The 13224-nt window shown below is 49.2% G+C and overlaps 1 non-coding gene across 1 annotated transcript; it reads left to right on the forward strand.

The window, feature by feature from the left end:
* Positions 1–313: 313 nt before the first annotated feature.
* Trnaa-ggc (transfer RNA alanine (anticodon GGC)) lies at positions 314–386 on the forward strand. The gene has a single exon. It is a non-coding gene; the product is annotated as a tRNA-Ala (tRNA).
* The last annotated feature ends 12838 nt before the right edge of the window (positions 387–13224 follow it).

Consider the following 13224-nt stretch of genomic DNA (forward strand, 5'->3'; position numbering starts at 1 on the left):
TTTCCGAGGTTTTCTTGACTTCCAACCCTTACTTCTGTCTTATTTTCAACGAGTCCCTCATTTCCTATTCTGATTTGCTACATGCATAGCGAGGGCCCCGGTTCTGGCGGTCTTGGTGCCATAGGGAGCTCAAGAGGGTTCAACTCTCGTCGACCACTCTCGACATGTCGTAGACACTCGAGTCACGGCCCGGGGGTTAAAAAGAAGGTCTCCATCAACCCGAGAAGTCGGAGTGGCGCTGGCTACCTCTCCCAAGCACAGGAAAAAATTACATTGACATAAATACCCCAGAAACTGAAGGGGAAACATAGCCCCGCCAGTAGCGTAGTGGTTATCGCACTAGACCGGCATTCTGGAGGTCGTGGGTTCGGATCCCACCTGGAAGGCAATTTTTCTTCACTTTCTTTCCAAATTTTCTATCTGTTTCAGTGACCTACAATATGCTCCCCTTTTTTTTCCGAGGTTTTCTTGACTGCCAACCCTTATTTCTGTCTTATATATATATGTATGTGTATATATATGTATATATATATATATATATATATATACATATATATAAATATATATATATATATATATATATATATATATATATATATATATATATATATATATATATATATATATATATATACATATAAATATATATATATAGAAATAAGGGTTGGCAGTCGAGAAAACCTCGGAAAGCAAAGGGGAGGATGTGGTAGATCATTGAAACAGATTAAGAATTTGGAAAGAAAGAAAGAAAGTGAAGAAAAAATGCCCGCCAGGTGGGATCCGAACCCACGACCTCCAGAATACCGGTCTGGTGCGATAACCACTACGCTACCGGCGGGGCGATTTTCCCATTCACTTTCTGGGGTATTTATGTTAGGTATGTTTTGTTTCCTGTGCTTGGGGGTGGTAGCCAGCGCCATTCGGACTAATCGGGGAGAAGGGGACCTTCTTTTTAACCCCCGGGTCGTGACTCGAGTGTCTACGACATGTCCAGAGTGGTCGACCAGCTTTGAACCCTCTTAAGCTCCCTTTGGCAACAAGACTGCCAGAACAGAGGCCCTCGCTATGCATGTAGCGAATCAGAATAAGAAATGAGGGGCTCGTTGAAAATAACACAGAAATAAGGGTTGGCAGTCGAGAAAACCTCGGAAAGCAAAGGGGAGGATGTGGTAGATCATTGAAACAGATTAAGAATTTGGAAAGAAAGAAAGAAAGTGAAGAAAAAATGCCCGCCAGGTGGGATCCGAACCCACGACCTCCAGAATACCGGTCTGGTGCGATAACCACTACGCTACCGGCGGGGCGATTTTCCCATTCACTTTCTGGGGTATTTATGTTAGGTATGTTTTGTTTCCTGTGCTTGGGGGTGGTAGCCAGCGCCATTCGGACTAATCGGGGAGAAGGGGACCTTCTTTTTAACCCCGGGTCGTGACTCGAGTGTCTACGACATGTCCAGAGTGGTCGACCAGCTTTGAACCCTCCTAAGCTCCCTTTGGCAACAAGACTGCCAGAACAGAGGCCCTCGCTATGCATGTAGCGAATCAGAAAAGGAAATGAGGGGCTCGTTGAAAATAACACAGAAATAAGGGTTGGCAGTCGAGAAAACCTCGGAAAGCAAAGGGGAGGATGCGGTAGATCATTGAAACAGATTAAGAATTTGGAAAGAAAGAAAGAAAGTGAAGAAAAAATGCCCGCCAGGTGGGATCCGAACCCACGACCTCCAGAATACCGGTCTGGTGCGATAACCACTACGCTACCGGCGGGGCGATTTTCCCATTCACTTTCTGGGGTATTTATGTTAGGTATGTTTTGTTTCCTGTGCTTGGGGGTGGTAGCCAGCGCCATTCGGACTAATCGGGGAGAAGGGGACCTTCTTTTTAACCCCCGGGTCGTGACTCGAGTGTCTACGACATGTCCAGAGTGGTCGACCAGCTTTGAACCCTCTTAAGCTCCCTTTGGCAACAAGACTGCCAGAACAGAGGCCCTCGCTATGCATGTAGCGAATCAGAATAGGAAATGAGGGGCTCGTTGAATATAACACAGAAATAAGGGTTGGCAGTCGAGAAAACCTCGGAAAGCAAAGGGGAGGATGTGGTAGATCATTGAAACAGATTAAGAATTTGGAAAGAAAGAAAGAAAGTGAAGAAAAAATGCCCGCCAGGTGGGATCCGAACCAACGACCTCCAGAATACCGGTGTGGTGCGATAACCACTACGCTACCGGCGGGGCGATTTTCCCATTCACTTTCTGGGGTATTTATGTTAGGTATGTTTTGTTTCCTGTGCTTGGGGGTGGTAGCCAGCGCCATTCGGACTAATCGGGGAGAAGGGGACCTTCTTTTTAACCCCCGGGTCGTGACTCGAGTGTCTACGACATGTCCAGAGTGGTCGACCAGCTTTGAACCCTCTTAAGCTCCCTTTGGCAACAAGACTGCCAGAACAGAGGCCCTCGCTATGCATGTAGCGAATCAGAATAGGAAATGAGGGGCTCGTTGAAAATAACACAGAAATAAGGGTGGGCAGTCGAGAAAACCTCGGAAAGCAAAGGGGAGGATGTGGTAGGTCATTGAAACAGATTAAGAATTTGGAAAGAAAGAAAGAAAGTGAAGAAAAAATGCCCGCCAGGTGGGATCCGAACCCACGACCTCCAGAATACCGGTCTGGTGCGATAACCACTACGCTACCGGCGGGGCGATTTTCCCATTCACTTTCTGGGGTATTTATGTTAGGTATGTTTTGTTTCCTGTGCTTGGGGGTGGTAGCCAGCGCCATTCGGACTAATCGGGGAGAAGGGGACCTTCTTTTTAACCCCCGGGTCGTGACTCGAGTGTCTACGACATGTCCAGAGTGGTCGACCAGCTTTGAACCCTCTTAAGCTCCCTTTGGCAACAAGACTGCCAGAACAGTGGCCCTCGCTATGCATGTAGCGAATCAGAATAAGAAATGAGGGGCTCGTTGAAAATAACACAGAAATAAGGGTTGGCAGTCGAGAAAACCTCGGAAAGCAAAGGGGAGGATGTGGTAGATCATTGAAACAGATTAAGAATTTGGAAAGAAAGAAAGAAAGTGAAGAAAAAATGCCCGCCAGGTGGGATCCGAACCCACGACCTCCAGAATACCGGTCTGGTGCGATAACCACTACGCTACCGGCGGGGCGATTTTCCCATTCACTTTCTGGGGTATTTATGTTAGGTATGTTTTGTTTCCTGTGCTTGGGGGTGGTAGCCAGCGCCATTCGGACTAATCGGGGAGAAGGGGACCTTCTTTTTAACCCCCGGGTCGTGACTCGAGTGTCTACGACATGTCCAGAGTGGTCGACCAGCTTTGAACCCTCTTAAGCTCCCTTTGGCAACAAGACTGCCAGAACAGAGGCCCTCGCTATGCATGTAGCGAATCAGAATAAGAAATGAGGGGCTCGTTGAAAATAACACAGAAATAAGGGTTGGCAGTCGAGAAAACCTCGGAAAGCAAAGGGGAGGATGTGGTAGATCATTGAAACAGATTAAGAATTTGGAAAGAAAGAAAGAAAGTGAAGAAAAAATGCCCGCCAGGTGGGATCCGAACCCACGACCTCCAGAATACCGGTCTGGTGCGATAACCACTACGCTACCGGCGGGGCGATTTTCCCATTCACTTTCTGGGGTATTTATGTTAGGTATGTTTTGTTTCCTGTGCTTGGGGGTGGTAGCCAGCGCCATTCGGACTAATCGGGGAGAAGGGGACCTTCTTTTTAACCCCGGGTCGTGACTCGAGTGTCTACGACATGTCCAGAGTGGTCGACCAGCTTTGAACCCTCCTAAGCTCCCTTTGGCAACAAGACTGCCAGAACAGAGGCCCTCGCTATGCATGTAGCGAATCAGAAAAGGAAATGAGGGGCTCGTTGAAAATAACACAGAAATAAGGGTTGGCAGTCGAGAAAACCTCGGAAAGCAAAGGGGAGGATGCGGTAGATCATTGAAACAGATTAAGAATTTGGAAAGAAAGAAAGAAAGTGAAGAAAAAATGCCCGCCAGGTGGGATCCGAACCCACGACCTCCAGAATACCGGTCTGGTGCGATAACCACTACGCTACCGGCGGGGCGATTTTCCCATTCACTTTCTGGGGTATTTATGTTAGGTATGTTTTGTTTCCTGTGCTTGGGGGTGGTAGCCAGCGCCATTCGGACTAATCGGGGAGAAGGGGACCTTCTTTTTAACCCCCGGGTCGTGACTCGAGTGTCTACGACATGTCCAGAGTGGTCGACCAGCTTTGAACCCTCTTAAGCTCCCTTTGGCAACAAGACTGCCAGAACAGAGGCCCTCGCTATGCATGTAGCGAATCAGAATAGGAAATGAGGGGCTCGTTGAATATAACACAGAAATAAGGGTTGGCAGTCGAGAAAACCTCGGAAAGCAAAGGGGAGGATGTGGTAGATCATTGAAACAGATTAAGAATTTGGAAAGAAAGAAAGAAAGTGAAGAAAAAATGCCCGCCAGGTGGGATCCGAACCCACGACCTCCAGAATACCGGTCTGGTGCGATAACCACTACGCTACCGGCGGGGCGATTTTCCCATTCACTTTCTGGGGTATTTATGTTAGGTATGTTTTGTTTCCTGTGCTTGGGGGTGGTAGCCAGCGCCATTCGGACTAATCGGGGAGAAGGGGACCTTCTTTTTAACCCCCGGGTCGTGACTCGAGTGTCTACGACATGTCCAGAGTGGTCGACCAGCTTTGAACCCTCTTAAGCTCCCTTTGGCAACAAGACTGCCAGAACAGAGGCCCTCGCTATGCATGTAGCGAATCAGAATAGGAAATGAGGGGCTCGTTGAATATAACACAGAAATAAGGGTTGGCAGTCGAGAAAACCTCGGAAAGCAAAGGGGAGGATGTGGTAGATCATTGAAACAGATTAAGAATTTGGAAAGAAAGAAAGAAAGTGAAGAAAAAATGCCCGCCAGGTGGGATCCGAACCCACGACCTCCAGAATACCGGTGTGGTGCGATAACCACTACGCTACCGGCGGGGCGATTTTCCCATTCACTTTCTGGGGTATTTATGTTAGGTATGTTTTGTTTCCTGTGCTTGGGGGTGGTAGCCAGCGCCATTCGGACTAATCGGGGAGAAGGGGACCTTCTTTTTAACCCCCGGGTCGTGACTCGAGTGTCTACGACATGTCCAGAGTGGTCGACCAGCTTTGAACCCTCTTAAGCTCCCTTTGGCAACAAGACTGCCAGAACAGAGGCCCTCGCTATGCATGTAGCGAATCAGAATAGGAAATGAGGGGCTCGTTGAAAATAACACAGAAATAAGGGTTGGCAGTCGAGAAAACCTCGGAAAGCAAAGGGGAGGATGTGGTAGATCATTGAAACAGATTAAGAATTTGGAAAGAAAGAAAGAAAGTGAAGAAAAAATGCCCGCCAGGTGGGATCCGAACCCACGACCTCCAGAATACCGGTCTGGTGCGATAACCACTACGCTACCGGCGGGGCGATTTTCCCATTCACTTTCTGGGGTATTTATGTTAGGTATGTTTTGTTTCCTGTGCTTGGGGGTGGTAGCCAGCGCCATTCGGACTAATCGGGGAGAAGGGGACCTTCTTTTTAACCCCCGGGTCGTGACTCGAGTGTCTACGACATGTCCAGAGTGGTCGACCAGCTTTGAACCCTCTTAAGCTCCCTTTGGCAACAAGACTGCCAGAACAGAGGCCCTCGCTATGCATGTAGCGAATCAGAATAGGAAATGAGGGGCTCGTTGAAAATAACACAGAAATAAGGGTGGGCAGTCGAGAAAACCTCGGAAAGCAAAGGGGAGGATGTGGTAGATCATTGAAACAGATTAAGAATTTGGAAAGAAAGAAAGAAAGTGAAGAAAAAATGCCCGCCAGGTGGGATCCGAACCCACGACCTCCAGAATACCGGTGTGGTGCGATAACCACTACGCTACCGGCGGGGCGATTTTCCCATTCACTTTCTGGGGTATTTATGTTAGGTATGTTTTGTTTCCTGTGCTTGGGGGTGGTAGCCAGCGCCATTCGGACTAATCGGGGAGAAGGGGACCTTCTTTTTAACCCCCGGGTCGTGACTCGAGTGTCTACGACATGTCCAGAGTGGTCGACCAGCTTTGAACTCTCTTAAGCTCCCTTTGGCAACAAGACTGCCAGAACAGAGGCCCTCGCTATGCATGTAGCGAATCAGAATAAGAAATGAGGGGCTCGTTGAAAATAACACAGAAATAAGGGTTGGCAGTCGAGAAAACCTCGGAAAGCAAAGGGGAGGATGTGGTAGATCATTGAAACAGATTAAGAATTTGGAAAGAAAGAAAGAAAGTGAAGAAAAAATGCCCGCCAGGTGGGATCCGAACCCACGACCTCCAGAATACCGGTGTGGTGCGATAACCACTACGCTACCGGCGGGGCGATTTTCCCATTCACTTTCTGGGGTATTTATGTTAGGTATGTTTTGTTTCCTGTGCTTGGGGGTGGTAGCCAGCGCCATTCGGACTAATCGGGGAGAAGGGGACCTTCTTTTTAACCCCCGGGTCGTGACTCGAGTGTCTACGACATGTCCAGAGTGGTCGACCAGCTTTGAACCCTCTTAAGCTCCCTTTGGCAACAAGACTGCCAGAACAGAGGCCCTCGCTATGCATGTAGCGAATCAGAATAGGAAATGAGGGGCTCGTTGAAAATAACACAGAAATAAGGGTTGGCAGTCGAGAAAACCTCGGAAAGCAAAGGGGAGGATGTGGTAGATCATTGAAACAGATTAAGAATTTGGAAAGAAAGAAAGAAAGTGAAGAAAAAATGCCCGCCAGGTGGGATCCGAACCCACGACCTCCAGAATACCGGTCTGGTGCGATAACCACTACGCTACCGGCGGGGCGATTTTCCCATTCACTTTCTGGGGTATTTATGTTAGGTATGTTTTGTTTCCTGTGCTTGGGGGTGGTAGCCAGCGCCATTCGGACTAATCGGGGAGAAGGGGACCTTCTTTTTAACCCCCGGGTCGTGACTCGAGTGTCTACGACATGTCCAGAGTGGTCGACCAGCTTTGAACCCTCTTAAGCTCCCTTTGGCAACAAGACTGCCAGAACAGAGGCCCTCGCTATGCATGTAGCGAATCAGAATAGGAAATGAGGGGCTCGTTGAAAATAACACAGAAATAAGGGTTGGCAGTCGAGAAAACCTCGGAAAGCAAAGGGGAGGATGTGGTAGATCATTGAAACAGATTAAGAATTTGGAAAGAAAGAAAGAAAGTGAAGAAAAAATGCCCGCCAGGTGGGATCCGAACCCACGACCTCCAGAATACCGGTCTGGTGCGATAACCACTACGCTACCGGCGGGGCGATTTTCCAATTCACTTTCTGGGGTATTTATGTTAGGTATGTTTTGTTTCCTGTGCTTGGGGGTGGTAGCCAGCGCCATTCGGACTAATCGGGGAGAAGGGGACCTTCTTTTTAACCCCCGGGTCGTGACTCGAGTGTCTACGACATGTCCAGAGTGGTCGACCAGCTTTGAACCCTCTTAAGCTCCCTTTGGCAACAAGACTGCCAGAACAGAGGCCCTCGCTATGCATGTAGCGAATCAGAATAGGAAATGAGGGGCTCGTTGAAAATAACACAGAAATAAGGGTTGGCAGTCGAGAAAACCTCGGAAAGCAAAGGGGAGGATGTGGTAGATCATTGAAACAGATTAAGAATTTGGAAAGAAAGAAAGAAAGTGAAGAAAAAATGTGAAGACCGGTATTCTGGAGGTCGTGGGTTCGGATCCCACCTGGCGGGCATTTTTTCTTCACTTTCTTTCTTTCTTTCCAAATTCTTAATGTGTTTCAATGATCTACCACATCCTCCCCTTTGCTTTCCGAGGTTTTCTCGACTGCCAACCCCTATTTCTGTGTTATTTTCAACGAGCCCCTCATTTCTTATTCTGATTCGCTACATGCATAGCGAGGGCCTCTGTTCTGGCAGTCTTGTTGCCAAAGGGAGCTTAAGAGGGTTCAAAGCTGGTCGACCACTCTGGACATGTCGTAGACACTCGAGTCACGACCCGGGGGTTAAAAAGAAGGTCCCCTTCTCCCCGATTAGTCCGAATGGCGCTGGCTACCACCCCCAAGCACAGGAAACAAAACATACCTAACATAAATACCCCAGAAAGTGAATGGGAAAATCGCCCCGCCGGTAGCGTAGTGGTTATCGCACCAGACCGGTATTCTGGAGGTCGTGGGTTCGGATCCCACCTGGCGGGCATTTTTTCTTCACTTTCTTTCTTTCTTTCCAAATTCTTAATCTGTTTCAATGATCTAACACATCCTCCCCTTTGCTTTCCGAGGTTTTCTCGACTGCCAACCCTTATTTCTGTGTTATTTTCAACGAGCCCCTCATTTCCTATTCTGATTCGCTACATGCATAGCGAGGGCCTCTGTTCTGGCAGTCTTGTTGCCAAAGGGAGCTTAAGAGGGTTCAAAGCTGGTCGACCACTCTGGACATGTCGTAGACACTCGAGTCACGACCCGGGGGTTAAAAAGAAGGTCCCCTTCTCCCCGATTAGTCCGAATGGCGCTGGCTACCACCCCCAAGCACAGGAAACAAAACATACCTAACATAAATACCCCAGAAAGTGAATGGGAAAATCGCCCCGCCGGTAGCGTAGTGGTTATCGCACCACACCGGTATTCTGGAGGTCGTGGGTTCGGATCCCACCTGGCGGGCATTTTTTCTTCACTTTCTTTCTTTCTTTCCAAATTCTTAATCTGTTTCAATGATCTACCACATCCTCCCCTTTGCTTTCCGAGGTTTTCTCGACTGCCAACCCTTATTTCTGTGTTATTTTCAACGAGCCCCTCATTTCCTATTCTGATTCGCTACATGCATAGCGAGGGCCTCTGTTCTGGCAGTCTTGTTGCCAAAGGGAGCTTAAGAGGTTTCAAAGCTGGTCGACCACTCTGGACATGTCGTAGACACTCGAGTCACGACCCGGCGGTTAAAAAGAAGGTCCCCTTCTCCCCGATTAGTCCGAATGGCGCTGGCTACCACCCCCAAGCACAGGAAACAAAACATACCTAACATAAATACCCCAGAAAGTGAATGGGAAAATCGCCCCGCCGGTAGCGTAGTGGTTATCGCACCAGACCGGTATTCTGGAGGTCGTGGGTTCGGATCCCACCTGGCGGGCATTTTTTCTTCACTTTCTTTCTTTCTTTCCAAATTCTTAATCTGTTTCAATGATCTACCACATCCTCCCCTTTGCTTTCCGAGGTTTTCTCGACTGCCAACCCTTATTTCTGTGTTATTTTCAACGAGCCCCTCATTTCCTATTCTGATTCGCTACATGCATAGCGAGGGCCTCTGTTCTGGCAGTCTTGTTGCCAAAGGGAGCTTAAGAGGGTTCAAAGCTGGTCGACCACTCTGGACATGTCGTAGACACTCGAGTCACGACCCGGGGGTTAAAAAGAAGGTCGCCTTCTCCCCGATTAGTCCGAATGGCGCTGGCTACCACCCCCAAACACAGGAAACAAAACATACCTAACATAAATACCCCAGAAAGTGAATGGGAAAATCGCCCCGCCGGTAGCGTAGTGGTTATCGCACCACACCGGTATTCTGGAGGTCGTGGGTTCGGATCCCACCTGGCGGGCATTTTTTCTTCACTTTCTTTCTTTCTTTCCAAATTCTTAATCTGTTTCAATGATCTACCACATCCTCCCCTTTGCTTTCCGAGGTTTTCTCGACTGCCAACCCTTATTTCTGTGTTATTTTCAACGAGCTCCTCATTTCCTATTCTGATTCGCTACATGCATAGCGAGGGCCTCTGTTCTGGCAGTCTTGTTGCCAAGGGGAGCTTAAGAGGGTTCAAAGCTGGTCGACCACTCTGGACATGTCGTAGACACTCGAGTCACGACCCGGGGGTTAAAAAGAAGGTCCCCTTCTCCCCGATTAGTCCGAATGGCGCTGGCTACCACCCCCAAGCACAGGAAACAAAACATACCTAACATAAATACCACAGAAAGTGAATGGGAAAATCGCCCCGCCGGCAGCGTAGTGGTTATCGCACCAAACCGGTATTCTGGAGGTCGTGGGTTCGGATCCCACCTGGCGGGCATTTTTTCTTCACTTTCTTTCTTTCTTTCCAAATTCTTAATCTGTTTCAATGATCTACCACATCCTCCCCTTTGCTTTCCGAGGTTTTCTCGACTGCCAACCCTTATTTCTGTGTTATTTTCAACGAGCCCCTCATTTCCTATATATATATATATATATATATACGGACTCCCATCAATATTTGCATTTTCAAAGTAGTCACATTAAGCACTGGAAGACGGGCACACCCTATAGTCAAGCGCATCGCTTACACCGGATATGCTCCAAGGAAACAAATTTTATTTCCAACTGTGAGGGACTCAAAAACGATCTGCTTAAACAAAAGTATCCGCTCCAATTAATTGACGATTCCATTCGCCGAACAGGAGGGAAGCGCCTCTTTACCGACTTCATAAGGAGAGGTCGTTTACCTCCTCTTGGCTTTACAGACGGGCAAACTGGCCATGTGTGGGCGTACTTCATTACCTCCTTTTTAATCAAGGCCATGTGACAACGCGGCATAGCTTTTCGTACGTTTTCTGTCCGTCACTACGACCTGCGAGGGTAGTGTCATAGTAATTTTCAATAAAAGACCTCCTTACGTGCTTGAGTACGAACACCCGGAAGGGATACACACCACCGTTCATGTACGCACTTAGAATGTACCTCAGTAGCAAGCAGTCGTGGCTTTCGACGTAGCAGTCATAGTCCAGTACCCGTGCCGACGTAGTATCATCGTTCTCTGTGGCCGTAATGAACTCCCGAATGTGCTTGCACTGTTCGTCTGCCTGCTGCGTTTCAAGTGACTTACCAGTGCTCCCCAGCCATCCGCAGGCGTTGCAACCGCGAAGACCTGTGGTTCTGGTTGCTCTGTGCTGGTAGGGGTGCGCGAGGCAAGGCGTCTGCGGCTTTGGTGTGGGTGCGCTTGTGTTCCACTTTGTAGTGATACGTCTGCAGGTTTAGCGCTCTGCGTGCGAGGCGACCTGCAGGATTTTGAAGCCGTGACAACCATGACAGTGTTTGGTGGTCAGTCTGTACCGTGAAATGTGCGCCATCCAAGGACATGTTGAACTCTTTTAGATGGAACACTGGCGAGACACTTTTTTTCTGTGACTGAATAGTTTTGTTCGGCCGCTGAGAGAATGTGGCTGGCGAACGCCACAGGGTAAAGTTCACCGCTATGCTCCTGTAGCAAAACGGCCGTTATGCCGTACTCGCATCGCTTTGGACAACAAAGGGATGGTTGAGATCTGGCAACTGCAGGCTTGTGGTTTTGGCGATGGCCGATGATAGTGTCTGAAACGCCTGCTCCTCTGAAGCCGTTCATGACAACCTGGCGCCCTTCCTTAGCAGCTGATGAAGGGGCCGTGCCAGGTCCGCACAGTTCCGAATGAAGTGCCTGTAGAAGCCGACCATACGAAGGAAGCGGTGCAGACATTTGACGTTTCCCGGACTCGGGAACTGCAAGAGGACTTTGAGCTTCCCTTCGTTTGGCCCTAATAAACCTTGGTCCACAACGAAGCCCCGGAGCTCGATCCTGCTGGCCGCCAGTTGTACTTTGCGCGGGTTTACTGTTAGCCCTGCGTTTTGCATGCGCTGCAACACACTCTAAATGAACAATGTGATCCTCAAGGTTCTCTGAAAATACAACCACATCATCCATGTACACCATCGCGTAGTTGGACTTCGCGACCCCCGGCACAATGTCCATCACGCGCTGGAAATTTGTTGGAGAAATCTACAAACCAAAAGGCAGCCTGACGAATTCAAACAGCCGTCTGGTACAAGTGAACGCGGTTTTCTCGATATCCTTTTCTTCTACAGGGATCGGTAGAAAACCTGTACTACAGTCGAATGTGGTCAAAACCTTTGCCGTGCCTAGAGCGTACATACCCGCGTCGATGGATGCAAAGGGGTACGAGTCTTGTTGTTATTGCGTTTGGGCCTCTGTTGTGTACGCACGTGCGGACACTGCCATCTTTCTTACCCGCAAGCACAATGCGAAATGCCCAAGGGCTTTTTGATGGTCTCACCGATCCTGTATTTACCATCTCCTGCAGGGCTCCTTCAAGGTGTGGTTGCGGTTCAACCCAAGCTCAATGGCCTTTGGTTGAACCGCAGTGGACACGCATCTCTCCTCTCGATGTGGTGCTCAAAAATGTTCACAGTACGTGGAGCTTCTGTGAACATCACTGCGAAGGGGTGTAGTACTGCCGCGAGCCGTCATTGTTCCTCCGGTGGTCCTGCGAACGACATCAGGATTGTTTGCGAACCATTTTCAACCTTTCCGGCGCTGGTCTCAGCTGCCAGCAACCCCAACAGCAGTTCTGGTGGTCTTGCTGCAAAGCTGTTCAGCGGCGTTCCACAGCCGTAGTGGTAGTGTCCAGCCTTCACGTCAAGCACTAGTCCTGTCCTGGCCATAAAATCACGGCTCAGAATTGTTGGACAAGAATGACCGGGAAGGTACAAAAACTGTTGCCTGTTTTTGCGACCATCCGCGATTACCGCCAGCCTTGCTGCCGATGTTATCGGCACGCCCTTATCAGAAGCTGTTCTGGTACTGGTGCTTACGCGCCGGAATTCGATCTTCCTCGGAGAGAACCATTTTCCGACCAAATCTCCAAACACAGAAACTGCTGCTCCAGTGTTCCAGTAGGGCAGGTATAGTCAGGTAATGGATTGTCCATTGTCCACCGCGCTTGCGAACTCCCGCCAGGGGCAAGGGCCATCAGCTCACCATGTGCAGATTGTTGCTCACTGAAGGCCCTTCGTATGCATTCGGCACCACGTTGCCGCCTGCCATGTCGTCCATGTAGGGTGCGGCATGCCCGAAAGCAGTTGGTATGGAATTTTTGCTCTGCTCTATGCGCCATATGCGCCAAGCTTTCGGAGGCCGTTTTGGCGGCTTTGGCAGAAGTGGGTCTTTGCATTGCTGCGTCTGGGGGCTTGTGCACTGCTGCCTGCCTCGATACGGCGAGTCTCGCCGCAGTTTCGAGTGGCGTATTTTGATTGGGGTCGCCAGGGTGTGTGCACAGCATGCCGATGGGTAGTAGGATTACCATAATACCAGTGCATTGTCGTTCTCTTCTGTTGACTGCACTGTCTCAGGGCGAACTGGTCCCTCCTAGGTCGCCGAGATTGAATACACGGTCCAGTGGAAAGCCGCTTGCCGC

The sequence above is a fragment of the Haemaphysalis longicornis genome, unplaced genomic scaffold (assembly GCF_048455015.1).
Source record: "Haemaphysalis longicornis isolate Haplotype H1 unplaced genomic scaffold, Haemaphysalis longicornis Haplotype H1 scaffold_23, whole genome shotgun sequence".
Taxonomy (NCBI): domain Eukaryota; kingdom Metazoa; phylum Arthropoda; class Arachnida; order Ixodida; family Ixodidae; genus Haemaphysalis; species Haemaphysalis longicornis.